This window comes from Delphinus delphis, chromosome 1 (assembly GCF_949987515.2).
Source record: "Delphinus delphis chromosome 1, mDelDel1.2, whole genome shotgun sequence".
Lineage (NCBI taxonomy): Eukaryota > Metazoa > Chordata > Mammalia > Artiodactyla > Delphinidae > Delphinus > Delphinus delphis.
In genome coordinates, this window is record NC_082683.1 from 65,248,546 (window position 1) to 65,264,434 (window position 15,889).

The following is a 15,889-nucleotide window of genomic DNA, read 5'->3' on the forward strand; positions in this document are numbered from 1 at the left end:
GGTATTTAATCCCCTGTGTTCACTGTAGTCACTAATACCACCAGAGTCTCAGCCCAGACCAATTACGTGTACTCAGTACCTCCTGCATTAAGGCATGGGCTGGTCTTACAAGCGCCCCAGGTGATTCTAATGTGCAGTGGAGTTTGCCAACCACTAAACTAACCAGTGATTCCCAAATGCTGCCCAAACCATCAACACCAGCATCACCTGGAAACCTGTTAGAATGCAAATTCCCAGACCTCACCCCAGACCTACTGGATCAAAAAACTGGGAACAGGATCCAGAAATCTAGGTTTTAACCAGCTCTGCAGGTGGCTCTAATACATTTTGAAAACCACTGGATTAGAAAATAAGTAAATTTCCCTCTAGCTCTAAAATGCTATCAATACTGTGACCTCTGACAGCCTTTGCAAGGACTTCTGTTATCCAGATTTGCAGACTAAAATTATAAGCTCTGGAACTAGACTTCCTGGATTTAAATCCCAGCTCTTACAGTTAATTGCTGTGCACTCTTGATGACTTTGGTTGTCTGTGTTTCAGGTCCTCGTCTATAAAATGAGAATAATAATAGCACCTACTCTCATAAAGTTGCTACGAAAATTAAATGATTTCGTATCTAGAACTCACTTAGCAGAGTGTCTAAAATGTGGTATTCATTACCCACCTATTGAGTATTTCCCTGGCCACTGTATCCCAAACTGCAGCTCACCCCTACCATTCCATTGTCTCCTCCCCTGGTTTATTTTTCTCCTTTGTAGTTATTACTCTCTAACATATTACATATTTCACGTATTGCTTTGTTTATTATCTGTCTTCTCCCACTAGGATGTAAGCTCTAAAAATCAATGATTTCTGTCTATTTTACTAAAAGCTATACCCCCAGTATCTAGAACAGGGTCTGACACATTGGAAAGACTCAAAAAATATTGGTGGGAAGATGAATGAATAAATGTTAACTATCAATATTAATATTATTAGCAATTCAAATTTTTCCTTATTGAAACCTAACAGTTTATACTTCCTGTTTATTGTCCCAAATTGTGCTTTGCTCTTATTCCATGCTTTATCCAAATTCTCTCCCATACTTAAAAATGCCCTTCTAACGTCTGCCCATTTTAGGCCTTGTTCAAGTTCTACCTCTTCTTTCAATATCCCCTGATGACTCTAGCTCTCTAGTTCTTGGAATATCCACAGTGTTTACGGCCTATACGGTACAACTTAACACTTAATTTTCTTAATTTAATGTCAGTGGAGTAACTTCTAAGAAATTTACTTTTAAAAACCTGCATCATTTCTCTAGCAAGCGTTTCACAAAAATTAGGGAGGAAGGGGGTCCCAAAAAAAAACAATGGGAAAGCTTACCATTAGTTAGCCATGTTGTCCTCAAATATCTAAAATAGTGCTCGACATTTTACAAAGCATTTTTATACACATCAGCCTAGTTTTGACTAGATGATCTCAAAGACTGTGTCTCCTTGCTCTTAAATTTTCAAATTACCTTCAAGGATAGAGAGAACATTTCTTGTGGTTAAAAATTAAAAATAAATCATGAAAGTCATGGGAATTCCCTGGCGGTCCAGTGGTTAGGACTCCGTGCTTTCAGTGCCGAGAGCACGTGTTCAATCCCTAGTTAGGGAACTAAGACCCCACAAGGCATGTGGCTCTGCCAAAAAAAAAATCATGAAAGTCATAATAGAAGCAGAAAATGACCCAAGAAGTATTGATAGCTGAGTTTGGGTATTGGCAAATAAGTGGCTCTCTCGTTCCCAGTGTTCCTGTCACCTGGAAAAGGCTCACCCTCATCCCCAGTGCAGCCCCCCAGGCAGGCATGACCAACTGATCAGAGCTGGCAGACAAGCGGACATCTATGTGCCATTCCAACCTAGTCGAACCACCTTGGTTCTAAGAGCAAAGGAAGCATGCTGAGAAATTTAAAGTGATTTATCCAGGCACATACATGGTAGCAGAACAAGACCAGAACCAGCTGCCTGACTTTGTGCAGGGCTCTCTCTCCACTCCCCTCCTAATTCATTTCTGAAATTCAGTATTTAAATTTCCATTCTAAAGCAATCAAAACACACGAAGCAAACGTTTGACAGAGGCTTTTCATATTAATGCTCATGAATATAACGTTGAAACGAAAACTGACAGCTTCAAGCCGGGTGACAGACAGGGCTGGCTAGTCTGTTATTTTTCAGTTGGGTTTATTTACCTACGCCTAGAATGCATCATGACTGGAAAGAGACAGAACTGATTATTTTAATTCCACTGTCCTAGAAAAAGAAAAGGGAAATAGTCTTCATTAACAGGAACTGGGCTCAACTCCAGTCCTGAAATAACTTACACTACTGAATCAACTTTTTAAAGGTGACCTTTCTCTCATTAATGGCAAAGCATTAGTTTAAATATAGTTTAATCATTAAATTTACATTATAGGAAAACACATATATTTAAAGAAATATGAAAAAGAGATAAGGGAGAGAGACATAAACATCTATTTTAACATAATGACCATTTCCTCACCACGGAAATTATGCCAGCGTTTCAGAATTGTAATTTTTCCAGAGCCTCTCTCTAAAAGACAGTTTCCAAACATTACAATCACCTTTGTAACTCAGTTGGAATGAAACTCACTTGTTAAATTTTACCTAGCCAATTGATCATTCTGTCTTGATTAACTCTCATTTTTAGACATACTATAATTGAAGGCTGTTTGTTGGAGGTGGGGGCAGGTAATCATCATTAACACAGTTAGAAATTGCCTCTGGCACTGTCTGCATTACTAAAGAAAACCAGGATGACAGCTGGCAGGTCTGTTACTTCATAGAGTTAATCCCATTTAGCTATGTTACTTGGTTACAAGGCACCAGCAGTTGGTGCTATAACCTGTCCTTTCACACGGAGAAGGTGAGCCTAACTCGTTTGAGGGTAGGATGAGGAAAGAATCTCACACAGAATCTCTTGTCTTTAGTAAGCCCTCTGCTACCATGCCAAAGTGGGGGGAGGGAGTAGCAGTGGTGTTAAAACAGCCAGAGGAAGTTCAGGATTTGCACGGCCCCTGATCCACAAAAAAAATGCAATCAGTTCAAGGGCTCTCCTAGGGTCTGGATATACACAGGAACAATCTCAATGGGCCTCAGAAGAAAAATCTAGCCACAAGTAGATGCTTGCTAAGAGAGCCCCAGAAGGCTGGAGTGATTCTTCCCTCAACCCCCTTTATCAGTCAAGACACTGGTGCTCCATGAATCAGGTCAAAAACGAGAATGAAACCAAGAGCTGAGGTCAGACCCCATCATTGTAGCCCGGCACAGACCCTTTAGGCAAAAAGGACAGCCAAGGCAAATCCTGACATCTAACAATGGACCAGTAGTTCCTTAAGAATGTTTGTGAAACACTGAGCACTCTGCTTCCAGCCTAGTCATTCAAAAAATTCAGAGATCACTTTTCCTGTACCACATTATTGAATCATTTTTCAATCAACCCACTTACTCATCTGGAAAAGGGGACAAGAATCCCATCTCAGACTTCCCTGGTGGCGCACTGGTTAAGAATCCACCTGCCAGTGCAGGGTACATGGGTTCGAGCCCTGGTCCGGGAAGATCCCACATGCCACTGAGCAACTAAGCCCATGCACCACAACTACCGAGCCTGAGCTCTAGAGCCCGCGAGCCAAACTACTGAGCCTGCGTGCCACAACTACTGAAGCCCGCACACCTAGAGACTGTGCTCCACAAGAGAAACCACCGCAATGAGAAGCCCACGCACCACAACGAAGAGTAGCCCCCACTCGCTGCAACTAGAGAAAGCCCGCGTGCAGCAACAAGACCCAATGCAGCCAAAATAATTAATTAATTAATTTTAAAAAAAGAATCTCATCTCATGTAGCAGAAACATTAGTTGGCATTCAAGACACCGTTCACAATTATGGAAAATCCTTTAAAACACTATTATTTATAATAAAAACCCAAATTCCTTAAAAACTGACTGTATGCCAGCTAATCAAACATAGTAGGTAGAGAATACATTCAAGGGTTGGAAGGACTCGATTTGGAATCAGTTTTGTTACTTCCTAGATCTGTGACCATGAGCAAATTACTTATTGCCTTTAGGCTCAAGTTTTCTCTTTCATAAAATAATCACAATAAAATTTATTTTACAATGTAGTTCTGAGGATTACATGAAAAATATAGGAAAAAGCACAAAAATGCCTGATCCATGATGGAAACTAAATAAATATTCATTTCCTTCCCCCCCTTTCCTTTTTTCTAGTAAAGAAAATATATGTGTTAAAATGTTTTGAATGTTGCATGTTGTTTAAATAATTAACATGCCAATGTCTTATCTATGCAACTCTAGTTTATTATTGCTAATTTGAAACAACTACTATTTACATATGTGATTATACATAAAATTTGAATGAATTATAACTGATACCATAATCTGGATCTCTTTTACCAGAAATATATTGCAGCTTTATTTCAATCCCACTATGGTAGAAAAGAGAGAAAACCAACACCTCTTCAGTTGAATAATAGCAATATTTTATGGCCTTTTTTCCATCAAGTCCTTTTCTTTTGTGTTAGATACCATGCATCTCTCAAAATAATTCTGCTTATCTGTCTTCCAAAGCCTGCTTATAGCCTTTAATACTGCAAGACAGTGTAAGAAGCAAATATGTACAGTCTGGCAAAAAAAGAGGGGAAGGAAGGCATGTTTGATGCAAATAAGAGAATATGCAGGAACAGTCTTACGGCCAAGAACAACAGCAGGCTTGTCCATCTGTCCATCATCAAACTGAGTTGTGCCCACTAGTTATCAACAGGAGGTGGCCATGTGGGCATCACACTAAAATAGAAATTCTGTCATCCGTAAGACAAGGTGAGAAAGTAAGAAAAGGATTAACTGTTTCAGAATCAATTTCTGGGTTAGCAGGATATATACAAAGAGTTGCTGCAGGTTTCTTGCTCATAGACTATAAAGCATTTATTCATCCATTAAATATTTTCTGGGTGCTTTTTAGAAGCCAGGCAATGTGCAAGCCACTATGGATACAAAGAATAATTTCATTTTTTAGTAATTCTCTTAAAGGACAGAGAAGTAAACAAATAATTATAATACAGTAAGATGACAGCTAATGTATATACAATGTGCCATGAGAACCCAAAGAAAGAAATCATTAACTATGCAAAAATATGGCAACTTTACAAATTTGTAAGTCATCTTTGCACAGGGGCTATACTAATCTTCTTTGTAATATTTTAGTGTTGTTATATGTGCCACAGGAGTAGAATAGAAAATCCAAGACTGAACAGATGGGTCTTGATCAACGATGTTTATCTTATGACGTAAGTGAAGTATTATTGCCTTTACCTTCATTTCTTACAGTCTTTTTTTTTTAAGTATATGTGTGTGTTTAATTTTTATATGATTTTTAATCTTATGAACTCTATCTAAACATATCAATTTCTATTTTCTATAATATCAGTATGTTTGAGAGTATAACCATTGGACAATACAGATATGGATGTAGGTATAGATACAGATATATAGATATAGAAATTGTTTCTTGGCTTCTGGAAATACTAGTTATGACATATTTCTTAAATTTTACAATGACACATTTTTCTTTCAGGCAATTGCCTAACAGAAAAGTGAATATAAGGCATAGCCTTTACTGGCATTTAGCAAAATTAAGATGTTAATACAAATAAATCTTCAGTGGCTTTAAGAATTACTATAGGGCTTCCCTGGTGGTGCAGTGGTTGGGAGTCTGCCTGCCGATGCAGGGGACACGGGTTCAAGCCCTGGTCTGGGGGGAATCCCACATGCCGCGGAGCAACTGGGCCCGTGGGCCACAACTACTGAGCCTGCGCGTCTGGAGCCTGTGCCCCGCAACGAGAGAGGCCGCGACAGTGAGGGGCCCGCGCACTGCAATGAAGAGAGACCCCCACTTGCTGCAACTAGAGAAAGCCCTCGCACAGAAACGAAGACCCAACACAGCCAAAAATAAATTAATTAATTAATAAATTTTTAAAAAAAGAATTACTATAAAGACTCCCTTTCAATTGCAGAAATTAGTAACAAGTGACTTGCAGCACTCCCATTTAAGCTAAAGTCTAAAGTGTAGATAAACTGTCAGCTTGAAAATCCCATTTAAATGTTTACTGGCTTTGTTGCTCATGTGTGCACTTGGAAACAAAATTTACAAGTTTCAGATTAAGTTTATTATTCATCTCTGAGGCAATTTTTGGTGCTCAATCATTTCCCCAAGTCTCATCTTGGTTATCTCTCTAGCACTGGTGTTCCTCTTTCTTGTCCCTGAAGCCATACATTACCCTGGAGCTACATGCATAAAAATACTGGTGTTCCCCTCTCTGACCCCTCCCACAGTCATGGGAGCCAATGGCACGTTCTGAAAAGTAGCACTAGCCATTATCTTGCCTCAGGCACTAGCACCAGGCCCAACCAGAGTCTAGGTCAGCCTTGAAGAAGGCACTCCAAAGAATAACAGCCATCACTCTCCCTGCCACTGTCCTGATGTCCTGCACTGGTGGCTGCCAAAACTGAAATGCCTTAACTAAGCCCTGACAAACTCAAGAGCTCCTGCTCACATTACTATTACATGCATCAGTTTGACAAGACATGAAAGTCCTAAACTTTATTTCTAATTGCTATTTCAGTCACATAATCAACCTTATCCACATGCCAAAATTTAGGTTATAACTTATATGTGATGAAAACCACAGTGACCATACATAGATATTTGCTTACTGTTTTTATTCTGTCCATCTGTCAATTCTATATAAGTAATTCCTGGTCACTGTTCTCAATGTGATTCTCTTATTATGACACCTAGCACAACTTCACAGGTAAGTTTATGTTTACTGAATATTTTCTATTGATAGTGGTAGCACTGGTGATGCTGCAGCTTCTGTGTTCTACTCTAATAAGTATACAAGTATTGTCCTACAGATGGGCAAGTTTTTGCCAAGATCTATATACTCTTTTCTATGATTTTTCTAATCATCATAGTTTTTCATCTATTGCACATGTAAAACTTGCCAAAAAAATTGATTAAAAAATGAAAAGTGGACTTCGCTGGTGGCGCAGTGGTTAAGAATCTGCCTGCCAATGCAGTGGATACCGCTTCGAGCCCTGGTCCGGGAAGATCCCACATGCCGCGGAGCAACTAAGCCTGTGCGCCACAACTACTGACCCTGCACTCTAGAGCCCACGTGCCACCACTACTGAGCCCGCATGCCACAACTACTGAAGCCCATGTGCCTAAAGCCCATGCTCCTCAACAAGAGAAGCCACTGCATTGAGAAGCCCGTGCACCACAATGAAGAGTAGCCCCCGCTTGCCACAACTAGAGAAAGCCCACGCGCAGCAACGAAGACCCAATGCTGCCAAAAATAATAAATTAATAATTTTTTTTAAAAAAATGAAAAGTAAGTGTCCTTACAAAGTGAGTTGAGTAATGACTCATGCCCAAGGAGTTTAACTTAAAAATGGCAAAGAGGGGCTTCCCTGGTGGCGCAGTGGTTGGGAGTCAGCCTGCCGATGCACGGGACGCAGGTTCATGCCCCGGTCCGGGAAGATCCCACATGCCGCGGAGCGCATGGGCCCGTGAGCCATGGCCGCTGAGCCTGCGCATCCGGAGCCTGTGCTCCGCAGCGGGAGAGGCCGCATCAGTGAGAGACCCTCGTACCGCAAAAAAATAAAATAAACATGTCAAAGAGAAAGTCATTCATTAATTTAAGGTCAGAGGCCTGCAAGCTACTTGACCTTAAATGAAGGCCAAGAGAAGCATCCATTAGTAGAAGTTTTAAAAGTAGATATTACCTGTGAAAGAAATGTTTTTTTCCTAATGGTGAAAGTTGTGATATCTCTTCTAGGTTATCTAATAGCCAATATTCAGGAAAGGAGATAAATATCAAATGAGCAACAGGCAAAAGAGCTGGGTACCACTCAACCTACGAGTGCATCATGGTTCCACAACTCTAGAAGCATGCCACTTATGTGGTTTTGAGAAACTGTCTTCCCTTAAAGCATTGTTAGACATGGTAGCAATGCCCTGCTCTCTGTTCACATAAGCCAACCTAAACTACAATAGAGCTGAGGTATAATATGACCCCAGTAACTCTATTTCAAATATACTTAAACATTTGTAACATACTTCTGAATTTCAATTTGTGAATAAAATAAAAACCACTGTTTATTCATCATATCCATATTACTCCTCAGACATCGTGCCAATCTGATCCTTACCTTGGTCTATGAGGTGATTATTGTTATTCTCTTCTACAAAGGAGCACACAGGCCTAAACAACTGAAGTAATCTGCCCCAGGCATGAGAATGTTAATAATACTGTATATTTGCGTAAAAGAAAATGTCTTTTAAATCTGTCATTCCCCAGTTTTCATACGTGAGGAACAACTGCAATCCACACTCAGAGGGCAGAGGCTCTAGACACAGATTCCCCTGTAACACATTCATTGGAGCAGAGGTCCCTGTCAGTGATGATCAAAACACTGCGATGTGCTTGCAGCCTTCAGGAGCCTATGCAGATTTAGACACATTCTTGGGCCCTTTCTAAAGTCTTGTTAGACCTTTAGATCCTATTTTTAATAACCCTTATAATCTTTTTAAAATACTCAGCCAAAGATCAAAGCTGCTGCTCAGCTTTAAGCTACACACTCTGTATCTTCCATTTTCATTTGTACTTATGCAGCATTTACTGTTTTTTTCATAGCAAGGAATAGAGTTTCCTTCATGAAGGAATAAAATTTGCCCTTAAGGAAAATAGTATTCATTTTCAGTAAACATTTACTACACAAATGTTTTTACTACATAAAAGCCTTTACCTTTTGGAAAGTTAAAGGCTATTAACGCATGTATGGAATCTAGAAAAATGGTACAGATGAACCGGTTTGCAAGGCAGAAATAGAGACACAGATGTAGAGAACAAACGTATGGACACCAAGGGGGGAAAGCGGCGGGGATGGGGGGGTGTGCTGAATTGGGAGATTGGGATTGACATGTATACAGTAATATGTATAAAATAGATAACTAATAAGAACCTGCTGTGTAAAAAAATAAAATTCAAAAGAATTAAAAATTAAAAAAAGAAAGTTAAAGGCTAACACTGAAGAAAGTAAAAAGGTGGATAAGACCTGATCTTTCCCTGCCAGGGGCTTAAAACCTAATTATGAAGACAGTAGGAATCAGGGTCAGAATTTAAAGTGGAGCCTCTAGGTCCCTCTCGAAGGAACAACTTCTGATACCATTTTGCTTCACTGAAGAGCAAGCTCTGGCTTCCCAATGAGAAAAATGAGAAAGGGTGCTGAAAATAATAATCCTTTAAGAAAAATGTGAAGGATTCTGATTCTAGCAATAACTTTTTATTTTATTTTATATATTTTTTAATTTTTTTTTTTTTTAGCGATAACTCTTAAGGTGGAGGGGGCAATGCAGGAGAAAGGGAGCAGTTTCAGAATTGACTTGAGTATGCATGGTGATGTGCTTTTACAAACCACATAGCCCCTGCTCACCACACCTTCCCCAGAATCACTGCTATAGGGAGCCCCCAGGCATAGAAGGGAGGATGCCATGCATCTCAGAGGTCTTGAGATAGGAAAAGACTGAGAAACACAGTGTCTAATATACTGCAGTTTTTCAGGTATGGCTCCTAGTGACACCATAGTATATATTCATTTTTCTATTTGTCCTTATTTAATATTGAACAAGTAATATTTTACACAAAAGTCTACATCAAGAAGGACTTAATTCGAGTAGATGATTACCTTCGTCACTCATTAAGGTAAGAGGCTGTCTCTTCAGAAGACCTGAACCACTGCAAAGTTGAGCTGCTTAGAAAGGAGTCTGTGATAAAAACAAGTATGAAGATAGTTATTTAAAGGAAATAATTTTAACTTATTAAAAACAAACCTATGCTTCCCTCTTGCGTCTCCCTCCCTCCCACCCTCCCTATCCCACCCCTCCAGGTGGTCACAAATGGGAACACATGTATATGTATAACTGATTCACTTTGTTATAAAGCAGAAACTAACACACCATTGTAAAGCAATTATACTCTAATAAAGATGTAAAAAAAAAAAAAACCTTTGGGGAATACTCCCACAATCTACTATGATTTACGCTCCCTAGAAACCCAGAGAATTAGCTTAATTCTCTTCTAACATATAATACTGCAGGTATCTACTCTCTTTTGAGACAACTTCCTGTTCTTCTTTACTACTAAAATAAAATTCTCAGTGCCACAGTCTCCTAAATCTATCTCTGTCCTTATTTTATTATCTACTCTCACACTTCACATCCACCTGTAAAATGCATCCCTACACAGTTGATATCTCTGTATTATCCTCCACCCATATGGACCCTTTTTCAGCACTCACATTCATGTTTTTATATTTAGCTGCCACACTGATCAACAAACTGATTGTGGTAAATGGTATATTTCTTTCAGGTTTGGCTTTTTTTTGGTTCTAATTTTAAGGAGAGGAGTTGTATATGTATGTGATGATGATAATATAACATATAACTTGTAAAAATTTGTTACAGAAAAGCATCTTGTAAATGAAAGGGAAAAACTACTTAATTTTACCACGTAGAAATTACTACTAAGATTTGGTTATTTTTCCTATTGGTCCTTTTTCTATGTATGATTTTTAACTTTTTATTTTGAAATAATTTTAGACTTAGAGAAGCTGCAAAACTAGTACTGAGAGTTCCTGTATACTCTTCACCCAGTTTCTCCTACTGATAACATCTTCTATTACCATAGTATACTTATCAAAATCCTCTATGTAAATTTTGACAAGGGGAAATCACACTTTTTGTTCACTGTTTCTTACATTTAATTTATAAGAAGCATAGGCAGTTCTATTTAAAATTTTTCAAAACCAACATTTTAATGTCCAGGCAATATCATACTACATTAATGCATATTTTTAATTTCTTTTTTTTTTTTTTCTTTTTCTGTACGCGGGCCTCTCTCACTGTTGGGGCCCCTCCCGTTGCAGAGCACAGGCTCTGGACGCGCAGGCCCAGCGGCCATGGCCCACGGGCCCAGCCGCTCCGCGGCACATGGGATCCTCCCAGACCAGGGCACGAACCCGTGTCCCCTGCATCTGCAGGCGGACTCTCAACCACTGTGCCACCAGGGAAGCCCCCCCAATACATACTTTGTTTAACTATTTCCACACTGTTGGATAACTAGATTGCTTGCAATTTTTTTCTATTATTAAAAATTCTCATCAACCCAAGTTATACTTTTTAAAAATATCTACTAATTTTACAGGTCAAAAATGGTCTCTCATTATAAATTACTTTTTAAATTATTATGAAGGTGGACATTTTAAATGCTTACTAGTCATTTTTGTTTCATCTTTTGTAAATTATTTATCAGGTTGTTTGCCCATGTACTTGTGGGTGTCTGAATGTATTATTTACAGATTTGTGTAAAGCTTGTATATGAATATTAAGCTTTTGACTCAAAGACTGTAAATATTTTTCATTGTTTGATGATTGTGTTTTATTTGTTTTATTTTCATTTTGATAATCCAAAACACTTTTGCCAATTGAAAACAAAATATTAGTAATTTGTAATTAAAAGGCATTTTTATTCTCAAACTGAGATCTGCCAGCCACTAAGCGTCTGAAGATGTACCTGTTGAGAATTATGGGAATTTCTTTCCTTAAAAAAAAGAGTCCATATATTATTTAAATTTGACAAAAGCTGCAAAAGGTACAAAGGTCAAATAGGAGGACTCCCAAGTTATTTTTAAAAATGCCACATTATACAAAATAAGAACAGCTTATGAAAGGATCAGTTTGTATTGTATGTTCTCTAGTGTTAATTATTTTATACTATTTTAGTGTCTTATCAATATTCATAACTATAACTAAACACTAATTTTTTATTATTACAAACTGAAAATCAGAAAGCTATGTTACAGTTCAACAATACCAAATTGTTGAGAGTCCCCCAAACAATCCAAGCTTTCTTACATCTCCTGCCTCTGCCCTTACTGCTCCCTTTGCCAGGAATCTCTACTGCTCCATCCCTCCACCCCTACCAAATGGAAAACTCCTGGGCCTCACTGTCATTCCCCTCAACCACACCAAACCCTCCTCTCCGATACCATCTTAATTATTGTTTACTTTTACTATCTCATATTAAATTTCTTTTTATAGCTGTCCCCCCCTCCCCAACTGTCAATAACCTGAAAACAAGGGATTTAGTCATCACTGTAACCCCAGTGTGTAGCAAAGTTTTTGACATATAATAGGAGCCCTTTTAATATTTATAAAATGAACTGAATTATCCACATAAGGTAACAATCTTCAGAGAGAGTTATAAGAAACTCGACCTTGTTTTCTGAATTATACTGATAAATAATACTGCAAGTTCATCTACCAACTCTGCTATCAGTTCTGCCTCATGGGGCCCACACTTTCAGTTTGGCACTGTCAAATGTTTTCTATTCAGTGACAGTGACTCAAGCAGAAAAGAACACCTTTCCTCAGGTAGATGATTAAAAATGACTCACTTTTTTCTTTAACTTTTTATGTTGAAATAATTTGAAACTTACAGAAGAGTTTGAAGAATAGAACAAAGAACCGTTGTATACCCTTCAACCAAATTCACCAACTGTTACCACTTGCCCATATTTCTTTCTACCCACACACACAAACACATACACACACCACAAAATATTCTTCCTGAACCATTTGAGAGTTATTTGCAGAATCATGCCTTTCCATCCCTAAGTACAAGGATATTCTTCATTTCCTAAGAACAAGGTTATTCTCTTATGTGACCACAGCACATTTATCAAATCCAGGAATATAACATTTATATAACACCTTTACCTAATTTATGGTCTTTATTTCTTTTTCTCCAATTGTCTCAATAATGTCCTTTACAGAATTTTTTTCCTCTGATACAGATCAAAGATCACAAATCACATGTTTTTGGCATGTCTTGTCAGTCTCCTTTACTGGAAACAGTTCACACTTTTTTCATGACATTGAAATTTTTCAAAAGTACCAAGGTAGTTATTTTGAAGAATGTCTTTTTGGGTCTGTCTGATGTTTCCACATGATTAGATTCGACTTATGCATTTTTGGCAGGAATACTACAGAAACGATTTTGTGACTTTCTCAGTGTATCATGTTAGGAATCAAATCTTAGTTTATCCCATCACTGGTGATGTTAACTTTGATCACTCAATAAAGTAGTGGCAGTCAAGTTTCCCCACTGTAAAGTTACCATTTCTCGCTTTGTAATTAATAAATAATCTCTAAGGAGATACTCTGATAACACATAAATATCCCATTCCTCCTCAAACTTTTGGCATCCATTGATTATTCTTCTGAATCCACTGTTTTCATAGTGGTTGCAAAATGGTGATTTTCTACTTCCATTAGTCCTTCTACATTTGCTTATGTAACCATTCTTTTCCTTAAATATCTTCTCCTTGATTTGTGTTTTTATGCCTTATAAGTAAGTCCAAATTCAAGACTTTTTCAAAAGTTATTTTTAGATCTATCTTTAAAAGTTATCACATTTTTCTTTAACTTTACATTTTCAGTGTTACATGTTAAGAAACCCAGAGCTGACATTTCATATTGCACCACTTAACCATTTTTGTACTCCACAAAATTTGTTTAAAACTTCAAAGTCTTGCTTCAAACTGCTAATTGTAATCCAGGACTAGCTCTGTCTCATTACAGTGCTACCTAATCAGTCATGGAAAATGTCTAACACTTGTCTGAGAATCTTGTTAACACATCTCTGGTTTGTACAGGCTAATTCTCATTTTTATCATGTTTCATTGCACAGTGAAGAAGAAGAAAGATTTAGTCTAATCCTGTAATTTAGGTACCAGTAACATTCTATTCTACTAGTTTAATTTTGTGTTCAGAAAGAATCAAACTGAAATCCTCAGAGAAAGGATTGATCTAATAACTTCAGTGAAAAAAATACTTTGGATGTTAACTTTCTAAAGTTTAAGGATTTTTTTAAACATATGTGTTTACAATTAATCAACCACTATATTAAACAATAATTTAGGCAATTTTGCTACTAAATATTACTCAAATTCTTTATTTCTGAAGTCCTATCTCTAGTCAGTAGATTAAGGGCTATGGGTTCCAAAATATGCTGTTTTTCTGAGTCAAGCAGTCAAGTCTAGAAGTGCCACTCTGTCTGAAAGGACCCACAAGGACCCACAGACACTGCTTATGTCCATGAAGACTGTTTACCAATGAAATCATCAAGAAAGAGCCAACATCAATTGTGTACGGTGAAATATCATTTGAAACTTGGAAACTGTGGCATGGAGGATCATAGATTTAGGACCTCGGGGGTCATTATCCAGGAGGCAAGGGAACATGATGTGATTTGGCCACAATCTACTCACATCAAGTAGATAAGGATGAAGTGTTAATTAAAAATGTGAAAAGGAGACTGATGATCTGAAGAGCATAAGTCTATTAGTGTTTCTTTAACAACAGTTTTGGGTTTGTCATCCCTGCCTAGTTCCTCATCTTTTGCGTCCTTCCTCTCCCAAAAGCTATGGCTCTAATCTCAGCCCCAGCCTGGTTTCTAGATGCAATCCTCATTTTAGAAAGGTGATATTTAAGAAAATTTAGCCAGTTTCTCTGGAGCTGACATCAAATTAACCATGCTCTTTTTTCCATAACTCTGAATTTATATGCAGAGGTTTTGCTCTGACTCCTTGACCAAATTCCCATCTTGAACCAATGACTGACTTGCTCTGTTGACCACCTGCCTAGATTTTCAAATGTTAGCATAACTGAAGATTCCCCACCATCTTGCTCTTCCTTTTTGTTAGTATACCTCTGTAACTACATGTTGAATTACTGCATCTCACATCCAACACCTGTGATCTTTCTCATTTATTTATTTATTCAACAAACACTTATGGAGTACCTCTTCCATGTCAAGTATTGTGCTAAGCACAGGTGCAGATAGTAATGATGAAAAGGGTAGACTTTAATTCCTGACCTTAAGGAACTTACATTCTTGTGAGGGTGACAGACAGTAGAAACAACCATGTACTTACAAGGTGGGAAAAGTATTAGGAAGGAAATAGGAAATAATGTAGTCAGGGAAAAACCTCTCAGGGAAGGTAACATTAAGGATGAAGATTTGAAGGATAAAATGAACTAGCCACGTGATGTAATGGAAAGAGCATTTCAGGCCAGAAAACAGCAGGTGTACATACTCTTAAAAAGGCTTGGGAAGTTGGAGGAGCTAAATGGAGGCAAGTGTGGCTGGAACATATTGAGGGATGAGGAAAGATGCTTAAATGAGAAAGGAGAGGCAGAGCATGCAAACCCTTATGGGGCAAAGGAAGTCATCTGGATTATAACATGATTGTAATGAGAAGCCACTGAAGGCTTTTAAATAGGGAAACCACATGATTTTCATTTTTAAAAGATTACACTAGTGAGTTGAAAACAGGTGTTAAAACAAAAACATGGGGTACATGTGTCCTTTTGAATTACAGTTTTTTCAGGGTATATGCCCAGGTGTGGGATTGCTGGGTCATATGCTGGTTCTATTTTTAGTTTTCTAAGGAACCTCCATACTGTTCTCCACAGTGGCTGTATCAGTTTACATTCCCACCAACAGTGCAAGAGGGTTCCCTTTTCTCCACACCCTCTCCAGCATTTGTTGTTTGTAGATTTTTTGATGATGGCCATTCTGACCAGTGTGAGATGATACCTCATTGTAGCTTTGATTTGCACTTCTCTAATAATTAGTGACGTTGAGCATCTTTTCATGTGCCTGTTGGCCATCTGTATGTCTTCTTTGGAGAGATGTCTATTTAG

General features: G+C 38.1%; 1 protein-coding gene and 1 non-coding gene across 3 annotated transcripts in view; both read right to left on the bottom strand.

The window, feature by feature from the left end:
* SLC44A5 (solute carrier family 44 member 5) overlaps positions 1 to 15,889 on the bottom strand; it is a 379,083-nt gene that overhangs the window by 309,834 nt on the left and 53,360 nt on the right. The window lies entirely within an intron of this gene.
* LOC132416253 (U6 spliceosomal RNA) lies at positions 5,187 to 5,290 on the bottom strand. The gene has a single exon (XR_009517512.1). It is a non-coding gene; the product is annotated as a U6 spliceosomal RNA (small nuclear RNA).